This window comes from Myodes glareolus, chromosome 7 (assembly GCF_982192425.1).
Source record: "Myodes glareolus chromosome 7, mMyoGla1.1, whole genome shotgun sequence".
Classification (NCBI taxonomy): Eukaryota; Metazoa; Chordata; class Mammalia; order Rodentia; family Cricetidae; genus Myodes; species Myodes glareolus.
In genome coordinates this window covers 7,466,872-7,481,731 of record NC_142032.1, presented here as the reverse complement: position 1 = coordinate 7,481,731, position 14,860 = coordinate 7,466,872, and the positions used below count along the sequence as shown (strand labels likewise).

At 42.7% G+C, this 14,860-nt stretch overlaps 1 protein-coding gene across 5 annotated transcripts in view; it reads left to right on the top strand.

Annotated features, from left to right (window-relative positions):
- The window catches only part of LOC146893683 (uncharacterized), a 221,163-nt gene that overhangs the window by 39,796 nt on the left and 166,507 nt on the right, over positions 1-14,860 (top strand). The window contains exon 3 of one of the 5 annotated variants that reach the window (XR_015003336.2): positions 5,789-5,879. The exons of the other annotated variants lie outside the window; for them this stretch is intronic. The gene's annotated coding sequence lies outside the window, so the exon portion shown is untranslated. The remainder of the gene's footprint in view (positions 1-5,788; positions 5,880-14,860) is intronic. 5 annotated transcript variants of the gene reach the window in all.

Here is a 14,860-nt window from a genome sequence, read left to right as displayed (position 1 = left end):
ATGAATCTAAAAAAAAAATTGAGTGAGGTAAACCCAGACCCAGAAGGGCAAATATAATATGTACTCATTCATAAGTGTCTTTTAGACATAGAGCAAAGCAAAGCCAGCCTACAGTCCACGGCCCCAGAGACCCTAGATAGCAAAGAGGACCTAAAGAGAGACATAAATGGATCTACATAGGAAGGGAAAAAAGACAAGATCTCCTGAGTAAATTAAGAACGTGGGGATTAAGGGAGAGTGGAGAAGGGGAGAATGGAGAAATGGGGAGAGCAGAAAAATGTTTAGCTCAATAAAACAATAAAAATACAGTTAAAAGTAATTTTTCTGTAAATGTTGAGTCTTTGGAAGTTTCTGTAGCATTGGTAGCACACTATCTTGTATTGTAGATTATTTTACCTTGTGTCATTGACACAAGAGTTGTGTTGTACAAACATGGCTTGTATGGTCTGTACGATTGAAGAGATACAGACAAGCTCATAAAGAAATTTCCATATATAGGAATTCAACAGTCCAAGCATAAAAAAATTCATTCATTCATTCATTAATTGATTGTGCTTCTAGAGATTTTGTGTGTGTGTGTGTATGTGTGTGTGTATGTGTTTGTGACTGTGGGTCTTCTAGAATGCCCTTATAGCAGAGAAGTGGTCAGACTGGAAATAAGGTGTCCGCCAGGTTCCAGGGCTCTCCTCCCAAACACTGTTTGCAGAGTGATGAGCACGTTTGACTTAGACTACAGGTTAACACATGAACAAGGTGCGCTTCCAACTGAAATGACTCTTTAACTAACTCTGGCTTACTATGCGCCAGGAGTCATCCAGGGTATTAGCATGCAGTGGTGAGCAAGAGAAGTCCACAGCTCTCCTGGAGTCTCTTCCACTCCTGTGTTCTTTAGCTAGTCTTGAATGCCTGGTGTTTCTTCTCCTGCTGTGACACCATGACCACACTGCCTGGGATACCTCACAGCAGAGGCTGAAGTAGGCAAAGATGGAATTGGCCTTCGAAATTTCTATGGACTGTGGAAGGCAATGAGCAGGTTGCTAAGGGTTCTTGGAAGGAGTAATTATTAAACCACATGCATAAGAGAGGAAAGAAGCCCAGGCAGAGGTAAGTCATGATCAATAGCTTCTAATATTGAATTAAAACAATTCCTTGAAACTAAGCAAGCAAACACAGGATCCAGGCAGGCTTACTTTTAGCATTTTGAGCAGGCATTTTAACGAATCTACGAAGCAGACCAGAAAAGATGTTACAGTCCAAGGCGGCTCACCTGCTCTCAGTGGTTCTTTTGATGATGACTTTCAGTGTTAGCTTGTGTCTGGTTACTTGAACGTTTCCCTATGGACAGTCACTGGAGTCCTGGTGGCAGGCCTGAGGACCGCTAGTGCTGTGGACGACAAAGAGCTAACAGGCCGATGTCTAAGAATAGACACAGCTTTCCTTAACTGCAATGAACGGTGTGTCTGCTGCGAGCAATGATTCTCCTTCACTTGTAAATAGAGCTTGTATCATCATTTCCTAAACTCTGTCTTTGGCTTGGAAACTTCTAGGGCTTATGTGTGGAGGTGGTCAGCTAGGGGAGTTTCTTCTGACGTCCTTCGCCAGGGAGACATGGGCATGTATCTTCTTCTACCTCCTCCTCTGTATTCTGCCTCTTCCTTCCTTCCCTCTCCCTCACATTAGAAAGAAGCTCGGGACTGAGCTGTGCACAGTGCTGTGTGCTCAGAATCTCAGCGCTGGGGAGGCAAAGGAGGTAGATCCTGAGACTCACTGGCTCTACAGTCAGGCTGGCTTAGAGAATTCCAGGCCAATGAGAGACCCTGTCTCAGAAAACAATTTGAACTGTACCAGAGAGAGAGAGAGAGAGAGAGAGAGAGAGAGCAAGACAGAGGGGGAGAGAGAGAAGAGTAAGGAGGAAGAAAAAGAGGGTGAAGAGGAGAGAGAGTAAGAGAAAGCAAGAAAGAGAGAGCAAGGGGGAGTGTGTGTTTGTGTGTGTGTGTGTGTGTGAGAGAGAGAGAGAGAGAGAGAGAGAGAGAGAGAGAGAGGAGAGGGGAGAAGGAGAGAGAGAGAGAGAGAGAGAGAGAGAGAGAGAGAGAGATTTTTTTGCTCTGGGTTCTCTGTACCTTCTCCTTGGAATGTCAGAGAGCTCAGTCTCCATTGCCCACAGCAAAAGTTTGTGCATGAATGTGACTTTATTAGCAACCATATTCCTTTCATAGCTTGAACATTTCCCTATGGACAGTCACTGGAGTGTGACCCCTACCACAGGAAATTTCATTCTGCATTGTCTACTTGTTCCCAAAACCTTGTCTTGCAGTCAATTTTATGAGGGGATGGTACACAAGCTGAAATTTAAAGGTTGATCCACAAATAGCATCCCACAGTAAGTTCCTTTCTTCTATGGCTTCTCTTATGATTTGAATTGATGTGAACTCCTCTTCATAGGTTTATATGTGGAATACTTTGTCCCAAGAAGGTGGTGCTGTTTTGAGAGGTAGGAGAAACTTTGTGGGATGGGGCCATGTAGGAGGAAGTAAGTCCCATGGGACATGTTTTTGGGTATTCTATCTTTTCCTGGCTCTTCTGCTTCCTGTTTGACAGGAAGTGAGCTTCTACAAGATCTCCACCATGATGTTCAGCTTCAGAAACCATAACCTGACAGCTTTGCCAGGCTGAGCCAATGCAGGTCTTTCAGCCATTTCACTCAGGTACTAGTCATGACGATATTCCAGCTAATCTCTTCCCGTGTCACAATAACAGAGTCCTCGGAGAGTGTTTCATGCTGGGATATATATTTGATTATTTAGGATACTATTGTGGAGCACACATATTTGTTTGTTTGTGTTTTAATTTTTATTTAGAATCCCTGTAATACAATGTACATTGATCCTAGACTTTCTCCTCCTCTAACTCCTCTTAGATCCTCCCTACGTCCCTACTTACCAACTTTACCTCTCCCTCTTTCTATATAAAAACAAATAAACAAAAATCAAAAACAGACAAACTAAACAACAACAACAATAATATCAAAACCCAAAACCCCAATAAGACAAAATTAATTACAATAGCAAAACAAAAGTGCACGAGAAACCATGGACCTGTTTGTGCTGGCCAGCTACTGCCGGGCATGCGACCTGTCCTGAAGTGTGGTTGGTATATCTAGTGATGTTTTGGAGAAAAGCAATTTTCCCTTTACCAATAGGTATCAATTATTAATAGCTTCTTGATTAATTGTGGGATTTTGTGTCCACTTCTCCTTCTCAGTGCTGGAAGGAATTGTGTCCGGTTTAGTCTCAAGCAGGTCTTGTGTGCTGTAAGAGTCTCCATGGGCTGATGTGCATCTGGCCCTCTTGTGTCTGGAAGACACTGTTTCCTTGGAGCCTTTGGCTCTTAGAAAGTGTTGCCACCTCTCCTTCTACATCGATCTCTGAGCCCTGAGGGAAGGACCGGGTTTGATCAAGACATCTCAGCGATGACTGAGGAACACACATACTTAAACCTTAGTAGAACCTCACATTTTATTTTCTAAAGAAATCTTACAGACTAGAAATTCTTTTTACAAAATGTTTCTTGAATCAGAACATAATAAAACTCATATGGCTGGGCTCTGGAGTGTAGGAAAATAAAGCCTTGAGGGAACTGGGCCTGGATTCAAGGTCAGCCAGGCCTCACTCTAACCTCCTGACCTTGGGCAGGTTACCAAACTCCTGAACTTCACTTTCCTCACGCAAAAAGGGGGAGTGTGGAGTCTGTGGCATCTAGTGAGCCCGGAAGGTATAAGAAAAGAATAGGATAAGGTCTCTGGAACTCTGGCCACAAGATAACTGCTTAGGAGTGGCATTCTTCTTACGTTGCCTCGCCTGTTGTCTCCGTCTGGGTTGGTGGTTTTGTTTGGACCTTGTGGATTGGGAAGGAGAGATGGAAGGATAAATCGTAATGAAAACATGGCACGAGGTTCCACAGGGGAGATGTATTCTAGCTTCATTCTGTTGCTACGACAAATGCCATGAGCCAAAACAATGTACGGGAGGAAATTAGCTCAAGATGGGCTACATTCATCTCTGCTCTGAAATACGTTTGATTAATGATGCGAAAATGTGCTGCGTTCGTTTATGCAGCATTTGTTTAACTCTGTGAAGCTGTGGTACTTTGCATATCTAAAACACCTGATGGGGCTAATAAAGAGCAGAATGACCAGTAGCTAGGTGGGGCTGGTGGTCAGAGAGAAGAACTAGCGGAGGAGAGAAGTGGGAGGAACAAGGAAGGGAGGAGAGGAGGATGCCAGGAACAGGGCACCCAGCGACACAGTCAGCCAAGGAGGAAGAAGGAAAGAAAGGTATATAGAATAAAGCAAGGCAAAAAGCCCAGAGGCAAAACATAGAAGAAGAGAAACAAGTTAATTTAAGTTAGAAAAGCTGGCTAGGAATAAGCCAAGCTAAGGCTGGGCATTCATAAATAAGAATAAGTCTCCTTGTTTTCATTTGAGAATTGGGTGGTGGACCCCTAAAGAGTTAAAAAGAAAACCAACCACAGGTTATAGAAATAGGGAAGAACTCAAGCAGGAACATGCAGCAGAAATCATAAAGGAATGCTACTTCCTAGCTCACTCAGACACTCATGTTTAGCAAACTTTCTTATATAGCCCAGGACCAGACCTCCAAGGAATGGTGTGGGATGATTCCTCCTGTCTTAATTAATAATCAAGACTGCTCCACAGACAAGCTACGGATCAATGTAACCTGAGCAATTCTTCAATTGAGATTCCTTTCTCTGGAGTCCTCAGGATGTATCAAGTTGGCAGTTAAGGGATAAGGTGGCATTTGAGATGGTCATAGTAAGTGAAAAGGGTCCTTCCAAGAAGGAAAAAGGATGTACAGCCTCTTTAGGTATTGTTCTGCTTATCACAGCTCATCTGATAGGAAGGGACATGGATTCTAGAGGCATTACTTATGATAACTAATGTAGGAGTAGGGCATGTGCCCACATCAACTGCTTGAGTTCCACTCTTTGACATGAGGTGGTTCGACACAACACAGGCCTCAGAAAGACAGAACCTTTAGTTCACTGGAGTGTATAGGGAGAGAGATGAACAGGGCTTGTCCCGTTGTTTCTCAATTCTTGGAGACTTGGTTTCACCTAGGACTCCATCTTCATTTTCTGATCTTTAGAGCAAAAGTTATACTTACGGTCTATAATTGGAAATTAAAGCAGTGTTGCTAACTAAAAGTTAGGATTGTTCATTTGTGATGAGTGTTTACTTTCATTTTAGAAGTAGTAGATTTGAGAAAGTCCTGCCCTTATTCTGTCGGTTCACAGTCTGAGAGGTTTCTGTAGAGGGGAATAGCTGGCCAGCTGGAGTCAAGAGGAGCTGTTCTTCCTTTCCAAGCATGAAAGCGATCCCCTGCTTTTCCAGACTCATACTTCCTACCCCCTCCCGAAACCAACATAAGGCTTCCATTGCTCTTGACCACTAGGTTGGCTGCCACTATCGTCACAATTTTTATTGTGTTTTAGTTTTTACATAGAGGACTCTTTCTCCGTATCCATTTCACTGAAGGAAAGTCAGGACTGAGCATTTGTGTGATGGAGTGAAGATCTTTCTGCACAACTGTTTTGCTTTCTGAGTGTGCCACCTGGCTTGACAGCTGCACGAGGTCTTAGCTGTTTACCGGCTGATGAAGTTTCGCTGGAACTGTCTTCAGTGAAACCTTTAAGTTTCGTGTATTTTGCCAACAGTTTTGTGGAGAGACAAGCAGACTCTGAAGAGAACTTTTCTTTCTTTTCTCCTTAGAATGAATAGCATAATGTGCTTTAGGAATGGCTCAGTTCCAGCAGATGACATAAAGCCTGGTACTTCCTTGCCGCAAAGGATGCACAATCAGGTAGGTTCTCTTCTCTCCTCCTTACAGACCTCCCTTGCCCCATCTGCATCCAAATACCAAAAAGTGGTACTTTTAATATAGTGATACTACTAGGCTCAAGGGATATCTTCTGATTCTCTAAGAAGACACTTAGATTCAGGGACAATAGTTCATGGCTCTCATAGTGCCGGCCCTATAAAGGATAGCATGTAATCTTTCAGAATGAAGTCTCTGGTTCTATTAAGCTCCCACATAAGAAGGATAAACCCTCAGAGCAACTTTTTGGTCATTCATGACTGAGAAGTTGACCAAAGAGGAGAAAATTACTTCATTTGTAGAAATTATCTAAGATGAAGTGAACTTGGTCAGGAACTGAATTATAGACAGTCCGAGCATGAAGGTGGCTTAAGAGTTTGAGAGGATCTTAGAAATGTCTCTTGGGAATGGAGTATGATGCTGTACAGTGCATTAATTACCTTTGTCTCACTGCATTGACAACGTGACACAGAGTCACTTGAGGGGAAGTGAGGTTTATGTTGACTGACAGTTTGAGGATGCAGTCCATTATGATGGAGATGTCAAGACGGCAGGAGTCTACAGCAGCTGGTTCAGTGCCTGTGCAATTAGGAAACATGGAAGTGGATGCCAATACCCTCAGCTAGCTCCTTCCTTTTCATTCAGTGTAGGACTGCAGTCCACGAAATGGCACTGCTTATAGCGACTGGGGTTCTTCCCACCTCGGTTAACTCAAGCAGGACAATTCCTCTCAAGTCCAGGGCTGTGTCCTGGTGATTAATTATGGATCCTACCAAGTTGACAATATTAACCGTCATTAGATCTCGCCTCTATAAGCTGAGCTGTCCTTTCAGGGTGCTCTGGAACGGAGCAGGGATGACTTTTCCCCTTCTGTTATGTTTGTAGCCTGGAGGATAGGTTTGGTTTCCAATGCAGAAGTATGACTCAGGGTGGAAATCCATTTTCAGGGCTCAGCTAAGGCGCACAGAAGGCAGAGCTGTCTGCCAACCCTTGAATCTGCACTCCTCATACGTGTACTTATACTGGAGCTGGCTGGGGTCTTAGTAAAAATGCTCCTTGTTAGCCCCTACTTACTCACAGGTTGGTTTTTAAAGTGGTTTGGAAGCAGTGCCCAGGAATCTGCATTTTCCCAAGTCCTGAAAAATTCTAGTGCAAACATTCTTCAGGTCACACTCCTCATGCTTCTCCAAACCCACTTCATAAACAGTCCTCAGCTAGTTAGAAAAGCACTCAGGGATTTATGAGTGTGTCCTCAGAGCTTGGAGCTCAGCACTGCTTCAACAGACAGGCTTATTATTTTGGTTTTAACACAATGGAATTATAAATTATTCATCCCCAGTTGAAAAAAAAAAGAATCCAACTCATCTGGGAGCTGAATGCAACTTATGCTGTTTCTATGAAAAGCTAAAGTTCATATTCCATCGAGGTGTAGAAGTTGCCCTTGGCCTCCTTGCCCCATCCTTGGCCTTCAATAGGTCAGGACTTCGAGGTGAGAGTGGTAGCCAGGATTCCTGTGAACTCCTTTCAGCCTTCCATACTTCTTCGTTTGGGGGCCCAGTTCATTGCTTCCCTAATGTTTCTATGCAAACCATCTCCTGGAGATCTGAGAAACGTTAAAATGGGAAAGTCTGGGCTCCAGAACCAGACATTCCAGTTCAGTCAATGTGGAGTGAGGTCTGAGATCCCCATGGAGTGATGTTCTGCCGCATCTCTGGGACATCTAGTAACTTACCTACTAGTCTTACTAAGTGTAAGTAATATCTGGGGGTGAAATGTTTTTCTGGAGCTGACAGAAATACACGAATCCTGAAAAATGGAGTTGGTTCCAAGAGATGAAGAGAAAAGAACAAAATCAAAGTTGTCTACCAAACATAACACGCTGACTCCATTCATTATTAAGTTCAGTCTTCATAAAAATTTCATTATATTTGAAAACAATTTGTAGGCTAGGTTTTTCCTCCCACTTCCCCAGAATTCCTGAATATGTATAACAACCATTCGAAAACCACAGTCAAGTATAAAAATGACCTGTAACCAGAACTTAAAGGCTAAATTATAAGAAATTTACTTCAAAATAATTGCTTATTTGTACTTATCATGGAACGTAGCTGTAATTTAATATGTTTGATGTTCTGCTTTAGTGGTTCTTCAGAGGAAATGTTCATTATGCTCTATTTAGGAGTTTCTTGGTCTTTGGAATAATGGGTTCACAGGCACCCATGGCCTTGTGAAACAGGGGATGCTTTGATATACATTTTAGAGAGAGAAGGAGGTTGAATTGCATATTGACTTACCCAAAGACCAACAGAATCAGCTTCTTCCAGTCTTAGGACTCCATCCTTCATATATTCCCAAACTTCAGCGTTGGTACAATGCCACCAAAGACCCCCACACTGATATTACTTTGAGGTAGCAGATATTATATCAGTCACGAACTGAATGAGTCAGTAGGGGAAATGGGAGTTTTAAACAGAATAGAACAAGTTTTCTCACCTTGGGTCAGAGAGCAACATGTTGATCATGATGTTAATGTAGTCAGCATGGGAAGCAGTCAGTACTGACTTGAGGGTCTAAGAGCATAATACTCCTGTTTCAGCTGAAGATATAGGGGTGGGCTACGGAAGCTTTGGTTGAGATGGTTGTAGATCTGCTTTTCTAGAACATTCGATTCTATAATTCTGATTGCAGTAAAGCCAGTGAAACACGGCACGTGGGTCTTGTTGTATGGAAGATTAATGCTTACTGGATCCTCGAGTTAGAAACCATAAGAGCAGTGCCAGCTAGTGAGGTCAGAGCCTTCAACAGCTGCCTGACCAGACTGTGGACTCTTGGGTGTCAGTTGCCTACCGCTGCTGTTCACGTGGGTCTTACCACCTTTCCTTCTGCGGCTTAAAACATGTTTGACAAAAGGTTGAGGGAAAATATCTGTCAATCAGGGATTTTTTTTTTGGTTTATTTTTGAACAATAAATTTCCATTGCAGAACTGAGAACTGGCAAAAGCAGAAAAGAAGTCTCCCTCCAGAACATCTCCCATTAATTTCTTGTTAATATGACTTCTACAGGTCTCTCTCCTTCTGTGTATCTAACATGTTACTTGGCACGTGTGTTCACACATTTTCTTTCCTTCCATCCTCTCTCTCCTCACTTGTTCCAGTGGATGAGATATGGTGGTGGACATACTTCCAGAACCCACAAGAGAATAAAAACACATTTGACTCTCCAACACTTAGTGCCACATTTCAGACCATTTGTCCCCTTGATCCAGGGGAGATATTTTTGAAGTTCACAGTTACCTACTTCTTCACCTGCTAACACAATGCAATGCACTGTTTGGGATATATGCAGCCTTGTGCGTCATTGATATATTGTAAAGGGGTAAAATGTATGTACAGTTTAAGAAAGCTTTTAGCAAAAATCTTATTAGGAGATTGAAGAGCATGAGCTGTTATAATCTGGAAGTCTTCGCTGTGTTCTAAGAGAAAGCAGATACACTGTGTTCAAGGAATTCTTGTAGAGATATTTCATTTGTATTCTAAAAAATAAAGCTTGTCTGAAAATCAGAATAAAACACTGATCAACCTTACAGACCAGGCAGTGGTGACACGCACCTTTAATCCCAGTAGCCACACTAATTTGCCATAGAAACCAGGTGGCAGTGGTACATACACACCTTTAATCCCAGCCCTACAGAAGAATATAAGACGGGAGGAGACAGCTCTTAGACACAGTCTCATTCTGAGGATTTCTGGAGGCAGGATTGCCATTTTTGGACTGAGGTAGAGGTAAGAGCCAGCGGCTGGCTGTTTTGCTTTTCTGACCTATAGGTTGAACTCCAATATCTGTCTCTGGGTTTTTATTAATTGAGCTACAAATACTGGTGTTTTGTGGGTCCTTGATGTGAGAAAATGTTTGGTTTACTTTAGATATTTTACCCCTTTTTTGAGTTGTCCCCCTTATCAGAAAGCAGAGGGATTAGAACACAGGGAACCTAATTCCCAATGTAGTACTTGTAGTATAGATGTTGTGTTTAAAAAGACCTCCCCAGGGTCATGTTCTGGGCACATACTCTAACTGGTGTCACTATTTGAGGGGTGGAATTTGGGAGACTGAAGGACATGGAGTCTTCCTGGAAGAAGAAGGTAACTAGGATGAGCCTTTGAAGGTTAGCCTAGTCCCTAGTTTTGGCTGCCTTCCTCTTCTAGACCATGGTGGTATGAGGAATCTCCTGCTGTTGAGAACTCTGCCACGCCCTCCCTGCCATGGCAGATGGAGATCTGTGAGTCAAAGCAGTCCCTTAGGTTGTTTCTGCCTGGTATTTTATCACAGCAATGCAACAAAACTAACAAAACCGGAAGGGCTTTATTTCTTTCAACTGATCACTTAACTCTTAGAAAAGACTTTCTCTAGGATCGGTAGAGTAAAATTTTCTCTCGTAGAGCCATACACGTGGACAACTATTTAATAGATTTTGTTTGTTTGTTTGTGCATGTGCATGACTCATGCCTTCCTAGCTCCCCTTCCCCCTCCATTCTTTATTCTCTGTTCCTCTCTGTTCCCATGAGTCGTACACCCTTGGGTTCCGACTCCCCATAGCTTGTGTTTCCTGGAAACTCTGTCCTTCTCCATTGTGATTCTGTGAGACAAAGATTTGTTCTGACCTTTTGAGTCTTTAGATTTGCTCTCCTATCTCCTCAGATGATTGATAATGAACTTTCTACTTGCCATAAACTGTTCAAGAAGTCTTTTCATCCCAGCAACGTCAGCAGACTACACTGGCAATGAATGCCACCAATTGTGTGACTTCTTCATTCAACAAGTCTCCATTGAGAATTGAGGTTCATGCTCCTCAAATCTGTGCATACTTTTGCCTGCCCTAACAATAGAATACATCAGAAGTGCAGCTAAGGGGTTCCCAAGGTTAGATCGCAGAAGACTTTAGACTTCTGGAAACTCTTGCTCTTTAAATCCTGGAACTTGGTGGTCCAATAGCTCTGAGACTATCATGTGGGAGACGCCAGGTTTCTTCCAGGCTGTCTTCCACCATCCAGCCTGGTCTCAACTGTCATGTGAGTGAAGGAGCATTCTCAATCTGAGTCTTCTAGGTCAGCTCTTCTGAGCAGCTTCCCTAGCCTTGTGAGTCATCTCAGCTAAGGACTCAAGGACTGTGCATCAGAGAACGGGCAGCTTTGGTATCTTTTCCCCAGCTCTGATCCACAGTACCCATGAGCAAGAAAAAGGTGTTACACCACTGTACTCAAGGATAATTTATTACTGTTTGTGGCTGTGAAAAATGCCACGACTAAAAGCAACTATGGTAGAAAGAGTTTATTTGACTTACAGTTCCAAAAGGGTAAGGATCATCCCATTATGGTGGAGAGGAATGGCAGCAACTAGCAGGTATTGTGGCAGGAAGAGAAAGCTGAAGATCACATTTTAATCCACACACAGGAAGAAGAGAGTACAAAGGGGGCCTATAAACTCTCAACTCCCACCCCCCCCCCCCAAGTGATGTGTTTCCTTTAGCAAGGCTCTAGTCCCTAGCAATTCCACCTCCTCTTCAAGGGCAACACCATCTGTGGACTAGATATTTAAATATTTGAGCCTATGGAGGCATTTCTTATTCAAACCATCACATTATCTCATCACCCCAAGTAATTAGATCACAATTTGCCATCCAGAGGTGGAAAATCACCATAACCAAAGCCCCATTCAAGGTTCTTTAAATCTACAAGTCACCCAGACCCTGGAGAGAAAGGAGGAGGCTCAGGGGAGAATGAAGAAAGCTCCTGGGGAGCTGAAGGAGAGGGGAGCTTTGCTTTACAGTGCCGGAAGCTAGTCAGTACCTAACCTGTGCTAACATGGGAACTTAGGGCATACTTAGTGGAATCAACAGTGTTGAAAGGGCCCTCTTGGTTCTTCATCACTTCGAATCAAATGTGGGTGCAGAAAGATGCATTGAAGACTGAATTATTTAATATTTTGAGTGGAATATGGAACGCTCCCCATAAGGACTCCCCTCCCTGGCAAAACTTTCACATGCCAAAGCTCTTAGATTTGAAGGAGTCCCACGGGAAAAGAGGTGTGACTTTACCACACACTCCCTTTTATTAAGACCTCAGATTGGATTATGATTTGTCTCATAGATACTTTCAAGTACAAAATGAAAATCAAAATAAAATCCTCTCAGATTCCAAAGAATATGCTACACAGACCCCAATAAACTTGTTTTAATTTATTTTTGATTATGTGTATGTGTGTTTTTGTATGGGGATATATATGTGTTTATGTGGGGTATATATGTGTTTGTGTGAGGGTATAAGCACATGAGTGCAAGTGCCCATCGAGGCCCAAGGGGCTGGAGTTACAGGCATTTGTTACTTAATGTTGGTGCTGGGAATTGACCTTGTGTTCCTTGGGAAAGCAGTATTCACACTTAACCACTGAGCCATCTTTTCTGCCCATACTCCAAGAACTTTTAAAACTTTACTTTTGAAAGTCTTTTACCCCTTCCCTTTCCTTCTTCCAGTCCTTCTCACATACACTCACTTGCTCTCACTCAAATTTATAGCTTCTTTTTCCTTAGTTCCTAAATGTATAAAAACAACCCGCTCAACCTGTATATATCATTTCAAGACTGACCACTTGGTATCAGAAAACCAGTTAGGCCTTTCGCCCAAAGAAGACTGTTTCTCCTGTTCTTAGTGTCCCACCATTGCTTGTAGTTCTTTGTCTAAGGCTGTGGCCCCATGGACTTTCCTCCTTCTGTGTTAGCATGTCTATTGGTATCATCCTCGGTCAGGCCATGTTTAGGCAGTCATGTTGATGAGATTTTATAGGTGTAACTTTGCTGACATTTCTAGGAGATGAAATCTCACAGCAGACTTCCTGTTCTTCCGGCTGTTACAACCTTTCTGCCCCATTTTCTAAAATGAGCCCTGAGCTTTAGGTGAGGGAATTGCATTGTAGATGTATCTGTTGGTACTGGGGCCAAAACTGTGCATTTTGATCAATTGTCATTTTTCTGTGATGATCTCTGTTCCAAAGACACATTTCCTTGAGGAGGGGTGAGAACTACATTTATCTGTAAGTGTAAGGATAAATATTTAGAATATAGTTAGGAGCTATGCTGGTTTAGTGACGGGACAGACCCAGGTAGTTGGCTGTTTCCAGTATCAGGCATATCCTCTTGTTGAGGATGCTTCAAGCACAACTATAGAGCTGTTGGTTACCTCCAAGGCATAAGTGGCACTATTGCACCCTTAGATCACCCTCAGAATCTTAATAGTTGTTTCCCTCTGTGGCCTTATAAGGAGCCAAAAAAAGAGAAGGCTTTATTTTGAAGAAATCATGAGTATGCATTCTTTGTCATGCAGTAGATTTAAAATGTATTCTAATAGATGCACACCATTTTTTAAAGAAATCATATCTAGTTGAATTTAATGAGAAAAAGCAGAGGTGCAAATTGCAAATAAGTCTGCAGATTTCCCATGTTCTGCAGGCAGGAGGCTGGTAGGGAAACTACTTGGTGCCATCTAAGCCATCCTTCTTTTTCCATTAAGGAGGCAAAGTTAAGAGCTCTGGAAAGTCACTTGTAACAAGAGAGGCTGGAGTTGTAGGTAGGAAATTGGCAACATTGGCCCGCTGGGTTACAAGACTGCCATGGTCACGGACTATGCTGTGGCTTGTAGTTTCCCTTCTCTTTCCCTGTGCCCATTGGTCCTCGTCTGTCCCATCATCACGAGTTCCATCTGTTGGATAGATTTATAGTTGTTCTCCCTCTCTGATGCTAGGCATGTACACTGCCGCTGAGCTACGTCCCTAGCCAAAGAGTCCTTTATAACAGCTTTTCAGACCAAGAGACCCTATAGTCAAGATATTGAACTTGACAAACTTTACGTTTTCATATTCAAAGTTCAATGTCTAAGACTCTGATGGGCACAGGACACCCACATTATTTTTACCTCTGCTTCAACATACTCTCAATTTTTCCACCAACGACACAGCTCTTTCTCCTGTACGCTTGCTTCAGTGATTCTGTGTCAGGTTCAGCTCATTACTGTTGAGGTGGTTGCTTGCTTAGTGGGAGAAGCTGGGTCCATGGGGCTTTAGAAATGCAGCTGTCCCAACTTTCCTGCTTTTCTTGATGACAGTGTCTCTCTCTGGAGTGGTACCCTACTCCATCCCAGCCTGAGAGAAAAGGAGGTACAGCAGATGGCAAGACCATTCTGAATGTCTGCTTCATGACCTCACACAATCTCCCTTCTAGAATTTTGTTTTTGAAAAGATGTTTCTGAATACAGTCTTCTTCGTTTGCAATTCCAGTGAATTGGCTTTTCAGTGACCTGAAGGGACAGCTTGTCCTTGGAAAGGCTTCTGGTTTGACAAATGTGCTAGTTAAGTTGCTTCTATCCAACTGACTTGTTCAGTATTTGGGTGAAAAGTGCTTTTTCTGCACTGGGCCTTATAGCAGGCTTTTCCTTAATAAAGAAAGAAGTGGCTTGATCTTTAAATTACATACTAGAAAAAAATTTTACAAACCTCTTTAAGGTTGGTTTGTTCATTTATCTGAGTTTTGTTTTATAGTTTTAGAGATCAATTGACATCAAGTGAGAATGAATGACATAGGTTTATAAAATAAAATTCACTTCATGTTTCTTTTTTTTTTTTCAAAGTTTGTTACATTATAAAAGTTTCCATTTCCACCCCTCCTCCCAACACCCTCCCACTCCCCCCACTCCCTCTCCTCCTCCCTCTCCATCCCTAAGAACCGTCAAGGTTTCCTGCCCTGTGGGAAGTTCAAGTTCCTTCCCCCTCCCTCCAGGTCCAGGAAGGTGAGTATCCAAACAGACTGGATCCCAAAAATCCAGTATATGCAGAGGAAACAAGTCCCAGTGTCATTGTCAATGGCTTTTCAGAAAGACTCCAGGCCAGCCACATTCAGAGAATCTGGTTGGATCACGTGCTC